We start from the raw sequence: 23,773 nt of genomic DNA, 5'->3' as shown, positions 1-23,773 counted from the left end.
TGTCCACTGCACTCAAGTGAAAGCCTTGGGTCAATGACGTCATGTAGATTCAGTACTTCTCTATTTCTGAAATGCATAAGACTCTGTACACTTATGGTTATTATCAAAAGTAGGACCATTGGAGAGTAAGGAAAAATTTATGACTGGGCTGAGGATTCTTTGATAGGAAGCACACAGCTAGTGTGCTAACTCTGGCATAGAGTTATTGACAGATGTAGAAGTGAAATCTGGTGTGCACTAGGAAAATGTGTCAGGACTGTCATCGTTTTTATTGTACATTTGTGGCCTCATCTACATTATTAACCTCTGGCTTCTTGTGGATGATACAGTTATCTGTAATGAAGTATTGTCCAAGAGAAGCTGCCCAAACATTCAGTCAGACCTTTAGAATATTTAAAAGTGGTATATAGCTTGGCTACTTGTTTTTAAATGTTTGCAATGTGAAATTGTGCACTTCACAAAACAAAAATATGTACTACTATATAACTGTAGTACCATGAGTGACAATCAGAATCTGTGGAGATAAATGGATGTACCGATACAAAATATGAGGGTGATTGAAAGTGAAGCCTTAGAAGTTCAACAAAATTTCGGAAAGTTGTGCTCTGGGGTTGGTAGGTGGCAGTAGTGTTTCTTGGGGTTCAGAACGACAGACAGAAGACAGTACCATCCACAACAATATGGCTGCTTCCCTGTCAACATGCACTGCAAATGAGCAAGACTGCGATGCATTGTTTCTGTAGTGTGGTATCAAAATTCATAACAGAAAGACAGTGCAGTATGATGGTTTGCGTTTGTCATTGCACCAAGGGTATGAGTGGTGTAGGACGTTTGAAAGTGGTCTAATTTCTGTTAAGGATGCCCCAAGACCAGTGCAGGCTCACTGTGTAGTAACGGATGAGAACACTGAGTTAGAGGAGCAGCTTGCAAAAGATAATAGACGCCTGACTCTGAACAAAATAGCTACAAGTTTGAAGATTAATATTGGTTCAGCACAGAATATTGTTCACAATGTACTGCAGTTCGATAAGATGTTTTTGAGTTGGATACCATGTCAGCTGACTGTCGAATCGAAAGAGCATCATGTCAGTGGCTGTGAAGGTGCATTTCTGAGAAAAATTGTTACAATCAATGAGACTTGGGTCCACTTTCACCAATGAGAAATGAAAAATTCAAGCGACGAATGGCAACACACCTCATTTCCGAAACCAAAAATATCAACACTCAGGTGTTTGCTGGAAAAGTCATGCTCATTCTCTACTGGAATGCAAATGGAATAATTCTGGAGCATTATGTAGGTTTTGGAGTGATGGTAACTAGAACTACTTATTCAGAAATGCTGAGAAATCAATAGTAAATGATGAGGACTCTTGACTTTAAGAATACTGCTACAGCAAGACAATGCCAAATTGCACACAGTCCTTAAGAGATTGAGATTATTCAGGAAATTAAATTTGAATGTCTGATACATCTTCATTCACCAGACCACACTCCTAGAGAATCACCTGTTAAATGCACACTCACAAGCAACGGTACATAAGCATTTCAGAAGTGATAAAGAGGTGAAAACCACAGTGCACGACTGGCTACACACATGACCAAAATAATTCTTTCATCTTGGTATCTATGCACATCCAAATTTGTGGAATACATGCATTCAACATCAGGGAGACTACATTGAAAAATGACATGCAAGTGTTTTGTCCACTGTTCCAATTAAAAATATTACTACACTTTTAAGATTTTCATTTGAATCACCCTCTTAGAACAATGACAGAGTCTCAATCATATGTAAAGTAGGTTGACAGAATGAGGTTCATTGGCAGATAATGAGGGAAATGCAGTCAGTCTATGAATGACGCTGCATACATTGTGTGGGAACTGTGACAAATAATTGACATATACAGAAAAGGGAAGCATGAATGGTCACAGATTTGTTTGACCTCTGGGAGAGTGCCATGAATATTCAGAAAGTACTTAACTGATAAATGCTTTAATATTGACAAAAACTCCCCTGTGAAAACCTACTTATTATGTTGGTAGAATGAGCTTCAAGTGATAAATCTAGGAATATACTACAACCCACTATGTACCATTTCCACAGCAGTCACAAAGATGAGGTTAGACTAATTCAGTGTGTAAACAGGATTTAAACAATCATTCTTCCCACTATACATATGTGAATGGAATGCACGAAAACTGCAACAACGTGCAGTGGAAAATATCTTCTGCCATCCACTGCACAGTGGTTTGCACACCATAAAAGTAACTGTAGAATGAATAAAACTGTGGATCAACTACCTTCCTGTCCCACTCTCTTCTTGACCACAACCGTCTTTTATGTCATTAAGCTCTTGTAACTGCAGTCTGATTTCTGAAGTCATAAATAACTTTTCACTCACTGCATGTCACACCCACTACCTTGGAAATTTCAATAAGGGTTGTAAAGACAATATTATTAAAAGCTTTCTCTGAATCTACAAATGTTTGGAACACATGTTTGCCTTTCTTCAAGCCCTTCTAGGGTAAGTGGTTAGTTTGGTATTGTTGTTCCAGAACTGACACTATTGCTCTCCAAGATATAGTTGTAATGCTTTTTCCATGTAAGAAATTCATTCTTTATTTTGTAGCCATAGCTTATCAGGCTCACAGTTCAGTATTATTCACGTGTCAGCACCTACCTACTTTGAAACTGGAATTTTTACATGCTTCCTGACGTACAAGGATATTTTGCCCATCTCATATCCGGCACTTGAGGATCAATAATTCTTTCGTTGCTGAATCTCCCACTGATGTCCGTACTTCAAATGCAGTGTCACCTACTCAATGGACATTATTTCCTCTTAGGTTTTTCAGTGCTCCATCATACTCCCTTTGCATCATCATATCTCTCATCTCATCTTCACCTACTATTTCTATTGCTGTAATATTGTCCTCAAGTTTGTTTCCCTTTATACAAATTCTCTATATTTTCTTTCCACCTTTCAGCTTCCCCTTCTTTGTTTGGTACTGGCCAGCCATCAGAGCTCTAGATATTCCTTCAGCTGCTTCTCTTTTCTCCAATGGTCTCTAATTTTCCCCATAGAAGCAACTCATCTTTATCCAAATTATGAATGGCTCTAAGGCCTAGGCCTAGCCATTGTCTTGCAGCCATTTGTGCTTACCCATTTCACAATTTGTCAATTTTATTTTCCAGATATCTGTATTCACTTCTGACTGCCTCATTTGCTTCATATTTTATATTTTCTCCTTTCGTTAATCAAATCTCTCTCTTTTTTTTTTACATGTGTGACATTCTGCTGCTTTCCCTATTTTATCTCTCAAACCTAACTCTTCATCATTTACTGTATTAATTTCCCTGGTTTAGTTCAATGTTGCCTAACACTCCTTCAAACTCTCAAAGATCTCTGGTTTATACAATGTATCCAAGTCCCACCTACTGAATTTCGTACTTTCCCCCACATGAGACACATGAAACTAGTACCTTTTGTCTGCTTACATAATCCCTGTAACACCAAAGATACATTTGCTAACAGCTTACTCACTTTCTGTGAGGGTTCATGATCCACAAGAGTAAACTGCAGCACTGGGAGTGGGCAGGTACAGTTTGCCTAATGTCTGCAGTGGAAGGACAGCAAAGCAACATCAAGATGCTTCAAGTGTGCATTTTAGTTCATTTATTCTCATGCTAATTACATTCAGCAGATGCTATTTTATTGTCAACAGAATATTAGTGCCATGTAGCACAAAAATACTCTTTCCACTGCTTTGTTGCACAAGTTTCACATGTGTGCTATACATTACACTGGATTTGTATCTTGTAGAAATGTTTATTCAACTGCAAACATTCTGCAGTAATTCTTTATCAGTTTTGGAACATTTTGATATTTTTGACTGTTAATATGTGAATTAGCTGTAACAACAACAACAAAGGAATAATGACTTTATTGATGGAAAAATAAGTAAATATTTATCCTTAGTGACAAGAGATAAGATGTCATGAGCTGGAGAAGCCATTTGACTTTGATGGAAATCTACAAAAGCCTGACAAAATGTCAAGCGATGATGAGACTTTTGTCCAACCTACTGACCTAAGATCTGTAATTTTTGTTGTAACTGCAACCGAGACAGACACGGGGTTGAAATGGCGGAAAGTGCAGTGGAATACCTGAAGAGGACACGACTATTTTACCTACAGAATATTTTATCAACAGGCTGCCCTATCATTAAGTCATGCAGTAGACCTGAATGCTCACTGGAAAAGTGTTGGCTCTAATTTCCCCTTGCTTTCAGAAACTTGCAGTATCAGAATGCCAAGGGAATGCAGGCTGATTTTACAAGACCACATCATTCAGTCATGCTGACTGCTGTTCCTGCAACTACTTGATGGCACTGTCCTCATTCAGCAACCCACCTAAGTCACACAGCCTAGGCAAGGACCATGGTTAGTGGCATGGGGGACCTTCAGTGACCACTGTAGCAGAACATAATTAATGATTTCTCATGAAGAGACAAATTCTGGTCATATGGTAATGACAACAGTGGCAACATAGTTAGCACACATACATTAATGGATTACACAGAAATGATATTTGAGGGTATAGTCCAGTCACCAAAGGAAAAATAGGGGAAAATTTGTGCACTCACAAAATTTCCTACAATGCTAGAAGAGTGTGTTTATAAACAGCATCTATACTAAAAATTCCCACCAGTGATGGTGGGGGGTACTGAAAAGTTTACTTTCCTATATTCTTCTTACATAACTCTACTTCTAGTGAACATACATTCCAAAAAAAAAAAAAAAAAAAACCTACATTAAATTTGCTAAAAACAAATGTCCTTTTCAATTTTGTCTAGGATTAACAGTTTCCACATAGTGGGGGATGGAAAAGTTCCAGATAATTGATGTTAGTAAGGTATTTTATTTATTTTCAGCAGAATCACTTTATGAAACAACCGTAACTGTTTTCAGACTTGAAAGGCCATCTTCAGATGCCGCAAAGGATGACAAAAAAATCTTAAACTAAGACCTGAAACAGGTGCAATTATCTTCAGTTGATTTACTTGTGAACTCAGTACAATGTTCTGATGGTAAAAAATTAATGTTTATCTCTAAATGAAGTGGATTTTGGAACAAATATTTACAATGTGCCATCAAAGTGCAGTGGAGCATATTAACCCCTTCACTGCTAGATATGTGCCCTCTGCATTCTGTGCAAAGACAACATTTGTTTTGGCTGTACTGCTCACCAGATGCTGATGCCTGATGCCCGTGCTGAGAGACGGCATTCTGGCTGATATGAAATTCTTATGCCATCTTTCAAAAAAAAAAAAAAAAAAAAAAAAAAAACACACACAGACTTTTGTACATCTCACAGTCTGACATCTTCACTCCATGAAGACGTGTGTTCCTTTTCATTTTCTATCATACTTACTGTGCTGCAACAAATTCACAGAATTTTAAAGCATTCACAGATGTAAAAATACAGGGCATAAGCTTTCTTGCACAACTGGTTTTAGCTCATACATTGTAGTGAATGAAATGCAGATAAGATACTGAGATCTTATTTAAAACTCAGTGGAGAGCTGTATATCTTTTTGTTACCTAGTTATCAAGTTTTATACCCAGAAGACTGTCGCACACGATGTGCCCACTCGTGTCCTCGTACATCGTGAATCGTGTGGTCCTAATAGACATCTTGTCTCAAATGATTTCAGATATTATTGAAACAAGGTTTTTGCAAATGATATCGCACAATGAGGCACATTGTTGTACAATAAATAATTTTAACACTCTTATTTTCTGAGATACAGAAGTAGCTCAACCACAACAGTGAGGCAAGAGCAGTGTAGGAGACATTCAGAGATCCACAGCACTGTAGGAGAACCTGAGTGGTGTACGTACACACATCCATCGGAACTAGGAAATGACATTGCAGGATGTGTATATGTGCCGACAGCAGCAAAAAGGTTAAGGGAAATATATCGTGTTCCGGGGGTGTAACAGGGTGGAGGCAGAGAAGTGGGAAGGCGGTAGTGTGAGAAGAAGTATGCTGCCGGACTGTGAGCATGCAGTTCACACATTTGCAGGACTTCAGATTTAAGGTCAAGCACGTGATTCCCTAGTCTAGGTACCCAACTACATCACAAGAAGCAAGTACAGGTCGTCTCACTGAGCTGTATCTACACTCCACAGCTATCCCTACAAATCACCAGTGACACTGTGCAGAGGTGTCCAGGATTATTTAATTTCCACAAAGTGCATTGGCACTACACAGTACACACGAATGAGTTTGTCAATAGCAGCACAAAAAATGCTACTCTCAGGATCCACGTAAATTGCTGCACACTGTTCTGTTGATTCTCCTTCATCCTGTGCAGCACGTGCTGCTCTTTTAAGTTTACATACTTTCCCAGCATTTCCTGTCCTGTTCTCTTAAGCATAATTGCTGGTACTCACAGAATGAGCTGAAAACAGTAATCTGCTGTAATGTGTTGTTGGAATTATGTCAACATACATTACGTTCTACATCACCTGGGTGACCTGATGCAGGCAAGAATTTCAACTTCTGGACCTCGTCATTTGGTCAGAAAGTTAAGGCCAGTGTGATGCATTCGACACCCCTACACTGCAGAAAGTATTCCAGGCAGTGAAAGGAGCCACAAAATTGACACTGTCTAATAAGTATAGATGGCACATTACACTTTGTGCAGGTTCTTTAGTGTGGTAGACAGTTGACAGCTACAGCTGTCGGGCATTTATACACGACAACTCACTTAGCAATTGCAAACGAGTACTTACTTGATAAACTGAAAATAGCCCCAGTATACAAGCGTAACCTCTGTCAAGTTATTTCGCCTATGCACAAAGGGGAATGGAGAGGAAATTCTGGGGGGTATAGTCTGTCTGTAAACATACAAGAGCAACACTTTTAATGTGGGAAGTCGCATTTCCTGGAAGAATATTGCATCTGCCATACAGGATGACTGATAATCAATTACCCTTTGACAGGACAGAGCAGTGTGCAGAGATTAATATAGATTTTGCCTATATGCAGGCCTACGGAACAGGGAACTGCACAACCCCAATATGGACACCTGCCTCCCCTTGCACTGATACATCCTGTTACACCCACAGAACACAATTTTTCTCTGAATATGACTTCACTGCACTGGTACACACATTTAATATTTGTTCCTAAACCACTTCATTTAATAGTTACATCTTTTATACCCCTGAAATGCTATTTTTAATAATTTGCCATTTTTACAATGCCTGCAATGCAGGCAGTAGTAATCCTAGGGAGTACCTTATTGTAGAATATTTAATGTAATTTAATTGTGTACTGGGAATTGTATCTGCCAGAAATTGTGGTTTTTGATGTGTTTGAGAAAAAACATATAAAGTTACCTTTAAACTCCCACCACCACCACCACCACCACCACCACTGCACAGCACAGCACAACACAACACAGCACACAGCAGCAGTGGGGATTCTTAGTATGTTGTCCATGACACTCCTTCCTGTCACTGTACAAATATTTGTGACTACCTGATTTTTCCCCTATTTTTGGTCTTTGTTAAATGGGTAGAAAAGGAAAGCAGAAATGCATTGGTGCATTTCCCAGTGTTCCTTTTCGAAGGAAGGTGATGAACTGCCAAACTTCTCACACCACTGCAAAAATGAGTGATTCAGTTATTTGTGTCAGTGGCATTTAGAAACAGTTAAAAATCCCTAAACCTGAGAAGTGATTTGGGCCCCAAATGAATCTCCATTATTCTATACACAACATACAGCAGAGATTGCTCCCATGTTAATTCTAATATGGTATATTGTTGATCTCTCAAGGAAAAAAATGTGGCCAGTGGCTGGAAAGAAGTTTACCCACCTAGGAGGAGGCTACCAAAAGTGAACCGCAAACCTAATTTCATGTCACTGATTCCCATCCATTACAGAATACTAGAATATATAGGGTGTATCAAAAAGATTCATCTGCTTTGGCATGCCTATATTTCTGAAACTAATAAACAAATACAATGAGTTGTTTTTTGATGAACAGAAAACTTAAAATGTTTTCTCATATCTTTTTATAGGTCTTCAATATGCCCCCCTTGAGATTCATGTCATATGTCAATGCGGTATTCAAACCATTCCCACACTGCAGTGAGCACGTCTTGGGTTACAGCTTCAACAGCTGCTATTATGGGACATCTCAGTTCACTCATTGTTGTTGGTAAGGGAGGAACATAAACAGAGTCTGTATAACCCCCCCCCCCCCCCCCCCCCCAAGAAATAATCACATTTGGTCAGGTCCAGTGAACTTGGAGGCCAGTAATATAAGGCCGAATCATTTGGTCCAGTGCAACCAATCCATCATTGAATAATCCTTTGATTGAAAAATTCCCTCAGTTCCAGTTGCCAGCATGGCAAAGCCCCATCCTGTAGGTAAATGAAGCCATGTAAACCAGTCTCCAACTGTGGGAAAAAAAGAAAAAAAAAATATCTGAAGCATATCGAGATATGTGCTACCTGTAACAGTGTTCTCAGCAAAGAAAACTGGACCAAGACACCTTTTCATTCCATACCTGATATTCTCCCATAACGATGGTTAACCTTCCCATTTACATTAAATGTTGCCCCCGTCACTGAACACTAGACATGGAAGGAAACTATCATCCTCCATCTTGCCAAGAATGAAATTACAGAATGTTTTTGTTTTCGCCTTCACAAAGAGCTTGCAGTAGCTGAATTTTGTACTGTTTCATGTGTAAGCGTCCTCGCAACACAAGCCAGAGGGACATTGAGGGCATGTTGAACTGTCGAGCTACATGGTGAACACATTTTTGCCGACTCTTTGTGAAACTGTGGCAGATGCATTCAATGGCCATGTCAGACACTTGGGGCTGGCCCAGGGATTCGCCTTTGCACAAACAACCTGTTTCTCAGAATTGTTCATGCCATCATCTAATGCTCTGTGCTGTAGGAGGATCCACACCATACCTAGTATGAAAGCCATGCTAAACAGTTATTACATACTGCCACTGCACACCATTTTTACTAGAACTTAAGTGGATGCACAGTGCTGCTACCTAGAGGGAGCCATGCAAAACTCAAGAGTTTTATTTTTCCTACAGTGTGTTATTCATGGACACATCTCAAATAACATAATAGCTATGATTTTTTTTTTTTTTTTTTTTTTTTTACTCAGTTGGTACTTCTTGAAATACCCTGTATTCTGAAATCAAACACAATGAGAATTATGTCCTAGGTTCTAACTGGTATGGACTGCAAAAACAGCAATCACACAAAAATAAAACTTTGCTTTTTTCACACAAAAAGCCAGAGTTTGAGGCACTGACGTGGATACAGTATTCCTTGACTCCAGCAAGACACTCGACTCTATACAACACCAATGAATTTTACCAAAATCATGGCTGGTTGAGTTAAGAACAAAATTGTTACTACATTGAGTACTTCTCAGTAAGGATGATGCAGGGAATTACCACTCATGGACAGCCATCGACATATGTAGGAGCAATTTCGTGCTTGCACCCTGGAAGTAGGTTGAGACTCTACATTTTTACATTGTATATGGTGGTTATAATTAAACTTCCGCTACCTGAGGGGATCCCCATGAAAAATGGTTGATTGTACAACAAAAATTTTGTGTAAGAGAAATAACGCACGTCACGATACACAACCAGCAACACAAACCCTGCAGTGCTCAGTCTCAACGTTATTCCTATAATGTTGGGTACCCATACAGTCAATAGTTTCCTGTCTACAGAGGCTCAATTAGTGGAATTTTAATTAGCAGATAACTGAGTCAATGGCATTTCTGGGGAGGGGGCAGCACTCTGCTGAGATGCAGGCACCTGTCCAGAGACATTCCCTCCCTCCTCGTCCCCCCCCCCCCCCCCCCCCCCCACCGCAACCCGGAAAAAAAAGAAAACCACAGAGAGAGAGAGAGAGAGTGAGGGAGAAGGGGGGGAGGGCACGGGGAGTGGAGAGAGAGGTTCCTGGCTATTACTGATCATCAGATGGGTACATATTTGCTCACATGGAGCTAATCAGTAATCAAGGCTGTATACTCCACCTGTGGCTGCCTCTAACATAGGTGGCAGTGGTTTGTCACATTGGCTTGTTGCTCAGCCCAGTCGTTCAGATATTCTTCGTACATCCATATTTAAACTGGATGAAGGTGGGGCACAGCTGGTATAATTTTTATTAAAAATGAAATTCCTCCAGCTGTACGTAAGACTTTATATTGGCTACTAGCTTCAGTGTTGCATCAACATCATCTTAAGGCCCTATGTAACAACACCATACATGTAGTCTCTGAGCTAGTGTACAAAATAATAATATATTATAAATGGATTATATACAGGATGAATTCATTAAAAGTAGTTACATTTAATTCATTTTCACTAAGATGCAATTTACCTTGACATTAACAATTTTTATGGTACAAATGATGTTAAATATGCACAGTTATTTCTGTTACAGATCAATACCAGACATTAGAATAAAAATGGGGGTGTAAGTAAGTCTGGGTGACGTGCCATTACTCTTAGAGAGAATAATATAGGCATAAAACAGTACTAAAATTGTGTTAAAAGCAAATAAGAATACCCTAAAACTCTTCTTTGTGTGCATAGTTTAACTAACAGGAAGGAAAATACGCATTGCCAATCTGACATATGTAAGGTATGATTCCATTGAAACTTCTTGACAGATTAAAGCTGTGTGCCGGACCGAGACTTGAAATCGGGACCTTTGCCTTTCGCAGGCAAGTGCTCTTGCACTTGTCTGCAGAAGGCAAACGTCCCGAGTTCGAGTCTTGGTCCGGCACACAGCTTTAATCTGCCAGGAAATTTCATATCAGCGCACACTCCACTGCAGAGTGAAAATCTCATTCTGGGTTTGATTCCACTGTTTATAAATAGTGAATAGTGGGAAAGGTGGAAAGGATTTAAGTTTGCATAACACTGTATCATCATCACTATAAAGTAACAAAGTGGAACAGGTTACTGAAACATCATCATTCATAACAATATGAAACACAAGTGAGGAGGAAGTGGAAGAATGGTTTGGAACCCAGTTAATATATTAAAAGGTATTCAGTGGTGTAAAATAAATGCATATGAGTCAATTAATTAATCTACTCATTCCAACAAGAGAAACATAAGCTAACATGCCACCAAAACGTACCGTTTCAATGTCGGTGCCTCACTAAGGCCATGACCCAGGTCTAAGGTAATCTAATGTAAAAGAACAATGAAGTACATAACAATGCTCCAAATAGAAGTAAACAGGGTGTTGTCAATCAAACAGCTCATCACATATCTAAAATACTTTTAGTTCCTCTAATAACTAATTACTGAAGAAGAGTACAGCGTAAGGTACGCAAAGTATAACTCTCATATTGTTATACGTAATCCAGTCAAGAGTTGACATAAGTTAACAACAATCATTGAAATGCCTTGTCACCCACTTACTTGGATGACCATCACTACACCATAATACTCAATTATTTCACCTATCCACATAAACCCGTTCTTGTATAAAATTACTAGTTTAAATATATTGACTATTCACTTATTTATGAACAAAATGTAACTACTTTTAATGAATTCATCATATTTATAATATGTTTATAATATATTTATTTTGTACACTAGCTCACACTACTGATGTCTGACATTGTTAGTTTTATGCATGCTGCTGTTATATAGTGCCTGAAGATAGCGTTGGTGCAATGTCGAAACTAGTAGCACAATAAATATAAAATCTTAAACACAGCTGGAGGAGTTTCATTTTTAATAAAACTGGATAGATATTGGTAAAGGTTCATGATTTTGACTGCTGCCAACCACAGCAATTTAATAGCAGACTGAATTTAAATTCATTTTTGTATGAAATTCTGGTTCTTCCTAATCACAATGTTAAATGCTTGAACTATGTATGAGGGTCACTCCAAAAGAAAGGCACACTATTTTTTTTTTTAAATCCATCTTATATTCTACATGTTTGAAAGTTTTACAGTGTGTAGATACATCCTTTAGGAACAATATTTTCATTTCTCCACATAATTTCCACTCCTCTCAACTGCCTTATGCCATCTTGGAATCAGCGCCTGTATACCCACATGGTAAAATTCTGGACCAACCTGTTGGCTCCACTGTTTGGCGGTGTGCACAAGGCACAAGGAAATCATCATCATCATCATCATCATCATCATCATCATCATCATCAAACATTGTTCCATGAAGAGAGTCTTTCAGTTTCTCAAAGAGATGACAGTCACATGGAGCCAGGTCAGACTGTAAGGAGGGTGTTCAGTGTTATCCATCCGAGTTTTGTGATCTTCCGTGGTTCTTTGACTAACATGTGGCCGTGCATTGTCATGCAACAGCAAAACAGCCTGCTTTTGCCAATGTGGTCAAACACGACTCTGTCGAGCTTGAAGTTTCTTCAGTGTCATTACATATGCATCAGAATTTATGGTGGTTCCACTTGGGATGATGCCCACAGGCAAGAGTCTTTCAGAATCGAAAAACACCGTAGCCATAACTTTTCCAGCAGAAGGTGAGGTTTTGAATTCCCCCCCCCCCCTCCCCTCTCCTTTGTTGAATTTGCATGATGCCCCTCCATTGATTGCCTCTTCATCTCTGATGAAAAATGACAGGGCCATGTTTCATCACCAATCACAATTCTTCCAAAAAATTCATCTCCACCATTCTTGTACTGTTCCAAAAGTTCTCTGCATACCTTTTTATTGTTTCTTTGTGAGCCACTGTCAACATCCTGGGAACCCACCTAGCTCAAACCTTTTTTAACGCCAACACTTTCAGTATTCTGCAAACACTTCCTTCCTCTATCCCAAGGTAGTGTGACAATTCGTTCACTGTGATGCATCTGTCAGCAGTCACCATTTCGTTAACTCTCTGCACATTGTCTTGAGAGTGTGCAGTATGAGGCCTGCCACTGCAGGGACAATCCTAAATACTGCCGTGCCTGCTTTCATCATGTAACCTGCTTGCCCATTGACTAACTGTACTGCGATCGACAGCAGCATCTCCATACACCTTTTTCAACCTCTTGTGGATGTTTCCCACTGTCTCGTTTTCACAGCACAAGAATTCTATGACAGTATGTTGCTTCTGACGAACATCAAGTGTAGCAGCCATCTAGAAGACATGCTGTGACGGCACCACTCACGGGAACAGGTTGAACTAACTTTGGAATCAAGTGGGAAGGATGTATCTACACACTGTAAAACTTTCACACATGCAGAATGAAAATTGTATTTTTATGAAAATGTTGTGCATTTCTTTTGGAGTAACCCTCATACTTTTCTATTTCGGATACCACTGTACATTTTCATTTCAATGTTTGCAGGTTTTGCTACCACTAATGAATACGGGAGTCAGCTGAGTTATCAATGTCTTAACAAGGTTAAGGGTCTCTGGAAAGCGCTATCTTTACAACGTTAAAACAGCACTTATTTAACATGGTTAATCAGAAAGTATTTGACCTAGAAAGTTGAAATTTTGGTAGGTTATCTATTGGAGTATTGGCTACGGCTTAACAGAGTAATTTTTAAAAGTTTCAGTTCAGTTGTTAGAGATTAATTTCTTCCATTTGAATGAAATTTCTCTACTTTTTTGCCATTTTTTGTTTATAAAGAAATATAAAGGTTTCTGGAAAGAGACTGTGTTAAGTTATGTGGAAGGGACTGTATTACATTTCCTGAAGATCTGAAGCAAAATGGCTTGGCAGATCTTGAGAAAACATGGAACGTATATGAAAAAATAAAACTTTTAGGAATTGAGCAACAAAGTTTGGATCGCCTTTTTAGTGCATTCCAGATTCATAAGATGGATTACCTTTTCTTCTACAAACTCCTCTAGCAGCTTTCTCTCTGTTCTCTTGCTTGTTTTTTTTAGGCTATTTCCTGTCAGTAGCCTGAAGATGTAACATACCTAAGGCAAGCATCATTCATACCATGTTGAAACCTACCTTCATTCCTATGTTTTGAAATACTTTCCACCTTACAATGTTGCCATCATTGAAAGTAGCAACAGCATCACACACACCAAAGTGAACTGTTTCCTTTTCTCACAAATACAGTCTTGTGAATTCTTGGCTATGCATTTGTATTTGTATTTCCTTATTGGTCCTGTAAATCATGTTTAGGTACATATTTTGCACGAACGATGTAGGACAAGTCAGGTTGGTACAGTATATACAACATCATACACATTGTTATTTTGAAAGGAAAAATAATTTAAAATTATTCAATACATGTTGAATATTGATGACAAATTCAATATAATTAAATAAAATGATAGACTATTTGAGCAGTTAGACTACACTTTTCTGATACTCTAAAAACTCGGAAACAGAATAGAAGCAGTGGTCAAGTAGTGGTCAAGCAAGTACTCTTTCTGTTTCACTTTAAACTTTTGTAAATTTTGCATCTGTTGCAAATCGGATGGCATGTGATTGTACAACAGTATGCCAGTATGATACACTCCTCTCTCACAAATGTTTGTACTTACTGTATTGACATGAAAGTAATGCTTCCACCTAGTATCACGAGGGTGGTAATCACTGTTATACTTGAAGATATTTCCATCTTTTAAAATACTTCCTTTTGTGAAATTTAATATTTCATACATATATAAGCAAGGAAGAGGCAATATATTGAGATTTTTAAATGTTGGTCTACAGGAGCCTCTGTACTTAGCATGGCTTATTATTCTAACGATCTTTTTCTGTAGCCTAAATGTTTTGTTTGTACCCACGGAGTTCCCCCAAAAGATAATGCTGTACATCAGCAGTGACTGAATACTGCCATGGAACATTGTGATCACAGATGCACAGCTTGTATTTTGTGTAAGGATTCTTACTGCGTACGCAAGTGTGTTTTGCTTTTTATTTACATGGTTAAGATGTGTCTCCCATTTTAGGTTTTGCTGAATATGTATACCTAAAAATTTTGTATCACTCACCGATGATACAATTTTTCCATCGATTTTAAAAATTGGTCTTGCAGGATGTAGTTTCTGAGAATTGCGGAAATTGACTGTCACTGTTTTTTCATTATTTATTATTAGCTTGTTTGTTCTGAACCATTGTGTCAAATTTTGTATTATACCTGTAGCTGTTTTTTTGTAGGCTTTCCTCATCACATTATTTGATTAGGATATTTGTGTCATCTGCAAAAAGTACTGTTGTCCCTTTAGTTATATTTCTGACAAATCATTAACATAAAGAATGAAAAGAATTGGCCCAAGGACTGATCCTTAAGGAACTCCATGTGTATAGTTTTGTGCATTACTGTAAAAATTACAATTTTTTTGTGTTTTTATGTCTTTGTATTTTATCTGAGTGATCTGTTGACGGTCATGAAGGTAGGAATGTATCCACTTGTTTGGCAGGCCTCGTATTCCATAGTTACCTAGCTTCTGCAACAGAGTTTTATGATCAATTACATCGAAGGCTTTACTAAGGTCAAGAAATATGCCAGACACATGTTGCTTATTATCTACTGCAATTAGAATTTCATTTAAGAAGGTATAAATAGCTGACTGTGTTGATCTTCCAGTTCAGAATCCGTGTTGTGCATCACTTATTATGTTTTCTTTATTTAGAATGGCTGTCAGACTTCTAAGAAATAGCTTTTCAAGAATTTTACCAAAGCCTGACAATACTGATACAGGTCTATAGTTTGCAGCTTCATGTTTGTCCCCTTTCTTGTTCAGTGGTGTCACTTTTGCCATTTTCAGATTTTTCGGGAATACACCACTCACAAATGATGAATTGAAAATATCCGTTAATGGTTTTATGATAGATGTTACACTTGCTTTGATGATATTACCTGATGTTTCATCAGTACCTGCTGAATACTTATTGGGTAACCTTTTTATGATGACAGATAATTCCTCACGTGTTGTTGGAGACATGAATAGGGTTCTTGTAAGAATTTTTGTATCTAACTGGAGTGTATTGCTGTCTGATTGTGAGTTGTATTGTTTGGTAATCAGGTGGTGTGCTACATTATAAAAGTAGTTGTTAAATTTATTAGCCACTACTGTGGGGTTGATTATTTTATTGTTGTTTTCATGACATTCTATATTTTTGGGTGCTAATGATGTAGTACCTGTTTCTCTTTTTATGATACTCCAGGTTTCTTTAGTCTTATTCCTGGAATTTTTTATTTGTTTGTTGTTTTCAATTTTCTTTGTTTTTGTCATAACCTGTCTAAGTATTTGTTTATATTGTTCAAAGTAATTGATAAATACAGGATTTGTGGTTTGGTATGAGTATTGATATAAGTTCCTTTTGTTCTGGTATGATATTTTTATTCCTGTTGTGAACCCTTTATTTGGTTTGTACACAGAATTTATAAGTGACGTTTGTTTAGGAAAGGCTATTTCAAAAAAATATTTGTATGTGGCCATAGACTTATCAAACTTGTCATTTGTGTTGTTTGAACTGTAAACATCAGTCCATATTTCTCTTCTCAAGAGAGAACAAAAGTAATCTATGTTTTCATTATTAAACTTCCTCACAATAGCTCTAGTTTTCTGGGCTTTCATGTTTCCTGGAATAGAGATTGTTAGTATTTGGGCATTGTGATCACTAAAACCAGTGTTTGCAGTCTGTGTGTTGCAGAAATATTTATCTGCATTTACAAACACCTGATCTATGGTTGTTGCAGAAGTAGTGGTAATACGAGTTGGGTTGGTTATAGTTGGTTTTAGGTTAAAGGACTTCAGTATGTCATTGATTTCTTCTTTAAATTTACAACATTGAAATCTCCAAAAATGATAATATTTTTTAACAGTGTTGAAGTCCTCTAACAGCTCTTCCATATTATTATAAAAAACTTTTTTATCACCATCTGGTGACCTATATACACAGATGATTACAGAATTGCTAGTTGGCAGTTCTACTATAGAGAGTTCTATGTCTCTTTCTTTAGATAAGTTGTCTAATTTGGTTGCGTTAGTGAAGTCTATATCTTCTCGAACATATATGCAGCTACCACCATGCCTGCGTACTTCTCTACAAAATGTGGCAGCTAATTTAAACTGAGGTAGGTGTGCTAGTTCTATCATGTCTTTATTTAGCCAGTGCTCAGTAAAGCATAAAACAGAAATATCACTCATATCATTTAACAAGATATGTATTTCATTCATTTTATTGGAAAGAGACTGAACATTCTGATGGAACAATTTAAAGTATGAAACAGGGACTATATTGTGTCTTGCTAGACCACTTACCTCTTTTTTACATCTACTATTGTTAGCTGTAAAAAATCCTCCTTGATTTGAGGTGTGGGTGGTGTCTTCTTGCTAGCTAGTTCCCTGGATTCTGGGCCCTGCCTTTCATGTACTGTGGTGCTTCTAATGGTAATCCACTTGTCAAGTAGCATTTGTTTCATTTTAGGCACTTCTACTGCACTGGTTTTCACATTGTATTTATTTTGGTGAAACATTGATTTCTTCGGGTAGACTGGTTGATTCAGGGATACCTGCATCTGGTTTGTACGATTGTTAATTTTAATTAAGATAGGCAGTCTATTGCATACTTGCTCCTTCCCCTGTCTGTTCAAGTGGAATCTGTGACGTGTGAATTTATCACGAGACAGTCATTCCATTTCAAAGTTTATGGATATTCTACTTTTGTTGCAAAATTTTGAGCAGTTCACTGTTTGAACTAAATGATGATTAAACATGTCAATTTTTTCGGTTATATGTTCTTTGTCAAATCTTTTGGGAACTGGATGCAAAATGATGTTTGTCTTGTTACTGAGTTGGAGAACACTTGATAACACATGTTGTTGTAGGAGTCTCCAGTATCGTACAACCCTGCCATTAATGTAAGAGTATCACTTGCGTTCAAGTCTTCTGCTAATTTGTCAATTCGATTAAAAACTTCACGGATAGGAGCATTTGGTTCAATAAAACTTTGAATGTCATATTTTGTGTCTAGTTTTGTCTCCAGAATGTTTCTGCAGTACCTGTCTTGGCCGTCACTCACTAATAAAACTTTCAGATTCCGTAATGCATTCCTTAACTCTTAACTTTGTTTCATATGTTCAGGTGCTTTATCTTCTGGAACACTATTGGAATCGTTCATTACAGTTTCGTTTTCGCTGATTGCCGTGTAAACACTGACTTCAGTTACACTTACACATTGCATTTGCTCTTTACCAGCTGACATCAGAACAGTTTCTTTATCTGAAGCTGCACTTGTTTAGATGCACTTTTTCTGGATACCGTTGGCATTGTAGATACATTATAACACGAGTGCATTTTTAGTTGCGATTTTAAATTGTGTGTGTTCGACGCGCTTTTTACGGTACACCACTTTTCACTGCTTACATATTTGATTAGTTCTTGTTCTAGCTCACTGATTCTCGCTAACAGAACGTTTCTATCCTCTTGCAACACTTTAATTATTTCATATTTTGATGCTGAGTCTGTTACGAGTTTGTGATCACCATGTGGCACCAAAACACAGTTTAATTTATACTTTTATTGGGGTTTTGATTTTTTCTGTGAGCATACTTTTTCCACAGTTATGGTGCCGCTAAGTCTCTGAAAACAGGTTATATCACCCCTTTACAATATCAGGCAGACTATGTTTATAGGTGTGCACATCACCAGTTAGCAATCCCTGGTTGTAGTTGCACCAGCTGTTTTCTCCTTTGATGGGGACTTTCATTGGTTGAAAAAAACCCAAACAGCCATCTCCACTTCAACATTGTGTGTACTTTGCCTAATAGCAAATACATAATAGTTTTGTATTTTGTCAGTTACACTGCCAGTTAACCTTCCCTTCCCATCTGATCCTTTGCCATCACTGAGGTTTTGTTTTTTTGTATGAAGCTTTCAGTCACCAAAGTCTTGATCCCATTCGTTTCTGTATGTGTCCAATACACACAAATTTCCACACTACATCATTGGTGTACCAGTTCAGTCCTTGAAGATGTCTGAAACTTTTAGAATCACTGCCACCAAATTAATTCACATATCACACTTTACCACACGCAACAAAACATTGAAATATGCTAGCAACACATGCCACTTCCATTCCTCCACTACTGCCACTATAGTTAGCTGCAAAATTATTTCAAGTGTACCTTTGTTTTTTGAGGACATCTACAATTTTTAGATACTACTGCTAAGTGCTATTTGGAAGACTCATTCTGCCTCAGGAAACTGCACCGACTGTAGCACCCTATGGATTGTATGCAAGGCATAGACACATTAATGTTGCATTCATAGATTTTGCTACCATTTTCGTAATTTTGAGCTATTGAAACACTGTTCCAGAAAGTTGTCATGTATGATCACTTACCACACTTCAATTCCATTTCACTGGCAAGTCCTACATGATTTTTTTACAATGTGTTCCAGACCAACTTCACTACACTGAGTACATCTTACACAGTTTGCAAAAATTAAGTTGAGAACTGACATATCGAATCTTTCAGTCACATCTGATTTTCCCATAAAATATTCATACTTTTCACTAACTGAACCTAGCTTCCTCTTCCAAGTACTTACTTTTCCACTTTCACTGCAATGGGCAGTTGAAGCAAGATAGTTAGGTTCACACACTTCGTTATCATATTTATTGTTTATGGTAATAACATCTACCATTGGCTTTCCTACATTTCTTATTTTCTTAAAAGCCTTCAGAGAATTTCTAGCCACTTTAGGTTCACCCATGATTATCCTTCAATAAAATAGAGACTTCAATGAACAGAATTCACTATGAATATTTTCAGGGTTACAAAAGAGTAAATAAACATAAAAAAACATGATGATCGTGCAAGTGATATACACTGAACTATTACAGGTTGGCCAGAACACATTTCCTCTCTCATATGCTTTTACATTCATTAGTACAAGATTTGACAGCAGATTAACAGCATCACAGTGGGTCACACCCATGCAAAAGAAAATTCAAAAATATTTTAAAAATCATTTTAGTCTTCTGAACTGAAGAAACTATGTATGAATTGAAAGTGGAAACTATGTAGATTTTTAAAATGCAAAAAAGTAAAAATTCAACATAACATGTTTTGAACTGAGAGCACGATTTAGCTCCCGCATAGGCAGCGTTGTATCACTCACGATGCTGAGAAGAGAAGGGTATCGCTTGAGCCACCTCCAAATCCTTTCTGATGGAGGAATGCAGGCTGATATTGAGAGGAGCTCAAAATCTTCACAAAATGGCAGCCCAAGGTGTTGGAGATAGCAGTAGGATCCATGATAACATCGTCTGCTACTGTCAGACCAGGAATTGGTGAATGGATGTTGATCCCAGAGAGCCATTGGAGGTTGTCTCACATTACAGAAGATGGAGTGGAACTATTAAAAGACTTAGTGAATGAGTCCAGCTAGCTTCTTTGCTATCCTGAGGAATGCAAGGACACTGACCATGCATCTTTTTAAAATATATGCAGTTTACTATCATAGGATGATGGTTAAAAATGTGGAGAGCATGTCCCCATGCGCAAATTGCATCTGAGCATGACTCAGTTCATCAAGAGATTGGGACATGCCACGGTAAAGAGAAAGTGCGATGTATGTAACATTCTGCAGGTTGGGATAACATCTTTAAGATATTGCACCTGGTCATCATAAATAGGGGAAATGATGTTTGTCGAAGGTTGCCATGAAGGAGTAAAGCCTCCAGTCAGTCTTAGTAAGCTATCATTTGGGTGTTCATATAGATGGGGAGGAGTCAGTAAACATGTAGCACATGGGAAATGGTCACTCAAGTATGCGTAAGAGAGAATGGATCACTCGAGAAGATGGGCAAGCTGGGCAGCACAGAAGAGTGTGTTGAAATGGAAATAGGAGTGTGTGGATTTTGAAAGAAAGATGGGTGCTCCTGTATTAAGTCAGAAGAGATTACGGTGATTGAGAAGGTCAGCCATCTCTCAGACAAGTTCTGGCAGAACCCAAAAGGAGACGGTGTGCATTAAAGTCACTGAGCAGCAGAAAGGAGAGAGGTAGCTGCCTAATAAGCTAGAGGAAGTCTGCCCTGTTGATATCAAATGGTGGAGGGATGTGAACTGTACAAAGGGAGAACTTGAAGTAAGGAAGGAAAAGGCGAACTGCAGCAGCTTGTAGGCAGAAAGTCAGGGAGATAGGTTGACTATGAATGTCATCCTGTATGAGCAGCATGGCTCCCCCACGAGATGGAATGCCGACCTTGGGGGGGAAGGTCAAAACAGTCTGTGAAGAAACGCCTTGGAGGATACTCATGATGAGAAAAATATGATGGGGTATCACCTCGGCAGTTGCCAAGTGCCAGCCTTCAGAGACACTCTGCTTCAGGGCATAAAGGCAGGAGGATCCCAATCCACTAGGTCTGCAGGAGCATCGGCATTTTCTGCTCTTGGCCTGTAGAGTACAGTGCAACAAAATGGCTGGTGTTGTGCACCAGTGACACAGATATCGGACTGACGAGGATATCATGTGGCAACACTGTCAAAGACGATCTTCGAGTCAGTGAAGGAAAGACTGCTTGCCTTTGTTTAACTTCTTTGAATCTTTCTGGTTACCAGACAAAGACGTGGATGTTGGGTAGCTGGAGCAACATAGGAACACATCAAGAGTACTCCTTCTGTCCTTTCCATGCTGCCGGTTGTATAGCTGCGGTATTTGTCCCATGAGGTGAACATTTGATGATGCATTGCACATTTGAAGGATTAGATGGATACCCTACCATACCACTGGGCGATTTCACAACCATGGTGCTAAATTTGAATTTGCATGTCTGCTTGGCCGCTTCTTCTGTGGAGTGAGCTGTAGCTAGAACAGTACTGTAGGTGCCGTATGGTAGCATACAGGGTTTCTGACTTGCCAACAACTTGCGAGCAACCACGTAAGACACTTTCCCTTCACCCAGACCTCCTGAATCGCCTCCTTATTGAGGTACATGGGACAATTCTGGGAGGATGGGACAATTCTGCAAGGAGGCAGCACATACGCCATTGCAGATAATGCAGCAGGCTGAAGGAGGTGGACAACCACCCTTGTGCACATTAGTATGACAAGTTGAACATTTGGCCGGATGCCAATAAGAACTGCTAGTGTGGTTGAAACTATGACACTGGTAGCAGCGTATAGAGTTCGGAATGTATGGTTGGACTGTGATAAAGGTGAGAAAAAGTGTGTGTGTGTGTGGGGGGGGGGGGGGGGGGAGCACTATGGAGGCATCTATCCTTTTCATCATCCATTGGATGGCAGTGACACCCTGATCAGGCAGATATGTTTGGATTTCAGCCTCCGACACACTGTCAAGCAGCCTAGTGTAAATAACACCACGGAAAGAATTCAGAATTCAGAGCAGCTTGAAACTAACAGGATGGCTGAGGAGAAGTGAAGAGGCAAGCAGTTTTTGTGCTTGAGAATCAGAAATAGTCTCCAAGAGGAAAGTGCCACTCCATAAAAGAGAGCAGGCCTTCACAGAGCAAGCATTTGCATTAACACCTTTCTAAATAATAAATGGATTTACCAATGCAAAGGACTCACCGTCTACAGTAAGTGAAACCATGAGGAACTGTGGTGCAACTGGGATGGTCTTTGAATCGTTAGATCATTCCACTTAGGCTTTGTAGATGATTGGGAAGATGATTGTCTTATTGCAATAAAATCCTCCATGATTGCCAGCGTCTCTGATGATGTACTGCTTCCAACTGGGGGCCCCCCTTCTCAAGGCAGCGCACCTGCCTTAGGTGACTGTTTATGCCTCAGGTCACACCTACTAAACACCTGATGGAGGGACCAGTCGGCAATTTGGGAAGGTAGCTGCTCAGGCAGTCACCCCTCCCTGGGCCTTGCCTACACAATGGAGGGGTATGTGTGAACCCAACCTGTAGACCCAAGTCTGAGAAATACACGTTACCCTGTTACCTGCTATGCATCAGATGCATGGGCCAGCCTACAGGAGTACACAGGGAGGAAGAAGGAAAAGAGGAACCTCAAATGCTGAAGTGGAAGGAGGACAGGTGAAGGTGAATGAAGAAAGAAAGAGGAATGAAAACACAGTGGTGAGACTGATCCAATGTGAGCCACCGAAAATGTGGAACATATTCCAAAATATACCCCAAACACGTTCCCCAAGGGAGGGTAAAAATAAGAGCAAGGGGATAGATATGCAGCACAGAAGTGAAAATATGCTGCAAAGGCTGGGGCCCTGTGGAAGCCAAGCACGAACCCACTAAAGAGCTGTGAGCTCCCTGCAGGTTTAAAAAAAAAAGTGAAAAATTTATTAAAGGAGCTACAGAAAGCTTCTCACCCACTAGCCACTCTCAGTGCCTGCACCTGCTTGGTGCTGAATATTTCTGGAGTAACTACGACTGCAGGCAAAGCACTGTGCCCTCTCACAGCTGATACAGAACAAATGCTGTCTCTACATAGTTTCTCTGCAGATGTATTACTGCAGAATCAAACTGAATCGTTAAAACTATTTTCCATCACTAAGGATTTAATCTTGTATTTAGCTTATGGTGAAAGTGATTTGATTAATTAGATTTACCTCAATAGTTCTTTCTTGCATACCCATTTTTAAAGTTGAGCCAAAATACAATGATCCCTGGTGCTTGTGCTAATTGGCAATGAGTGCCAGCGGTATTTCCATAAAAAGCTAATTTAATTTACAGTGATAATCATGCTAACAGACTATTACAGAGCAGTGAATATATAGCCCTGAAAAGACTGAAATTATATTAA

The sequence above is a fragment of the Schistocerca piceifrons genome, unplaced genomic scaffold (genome assembly GCF_021461385.2).
Source record: "Schistocerca piceifrons isolate TAMUIC-IGC-003096 unplaced genomic scaffold, iqSchPice1.1 HiC_scaffold_2521, whole genome shotgun sequence".
NCBI lineage: Eukaryota > Metazoa > Arthropoda > Insecta > Orthoptera > Acrididae > Schistocerca > Schistocerca piceifrons.
This window is presented reverse-complemented; position numbering follows the sequence as displayed.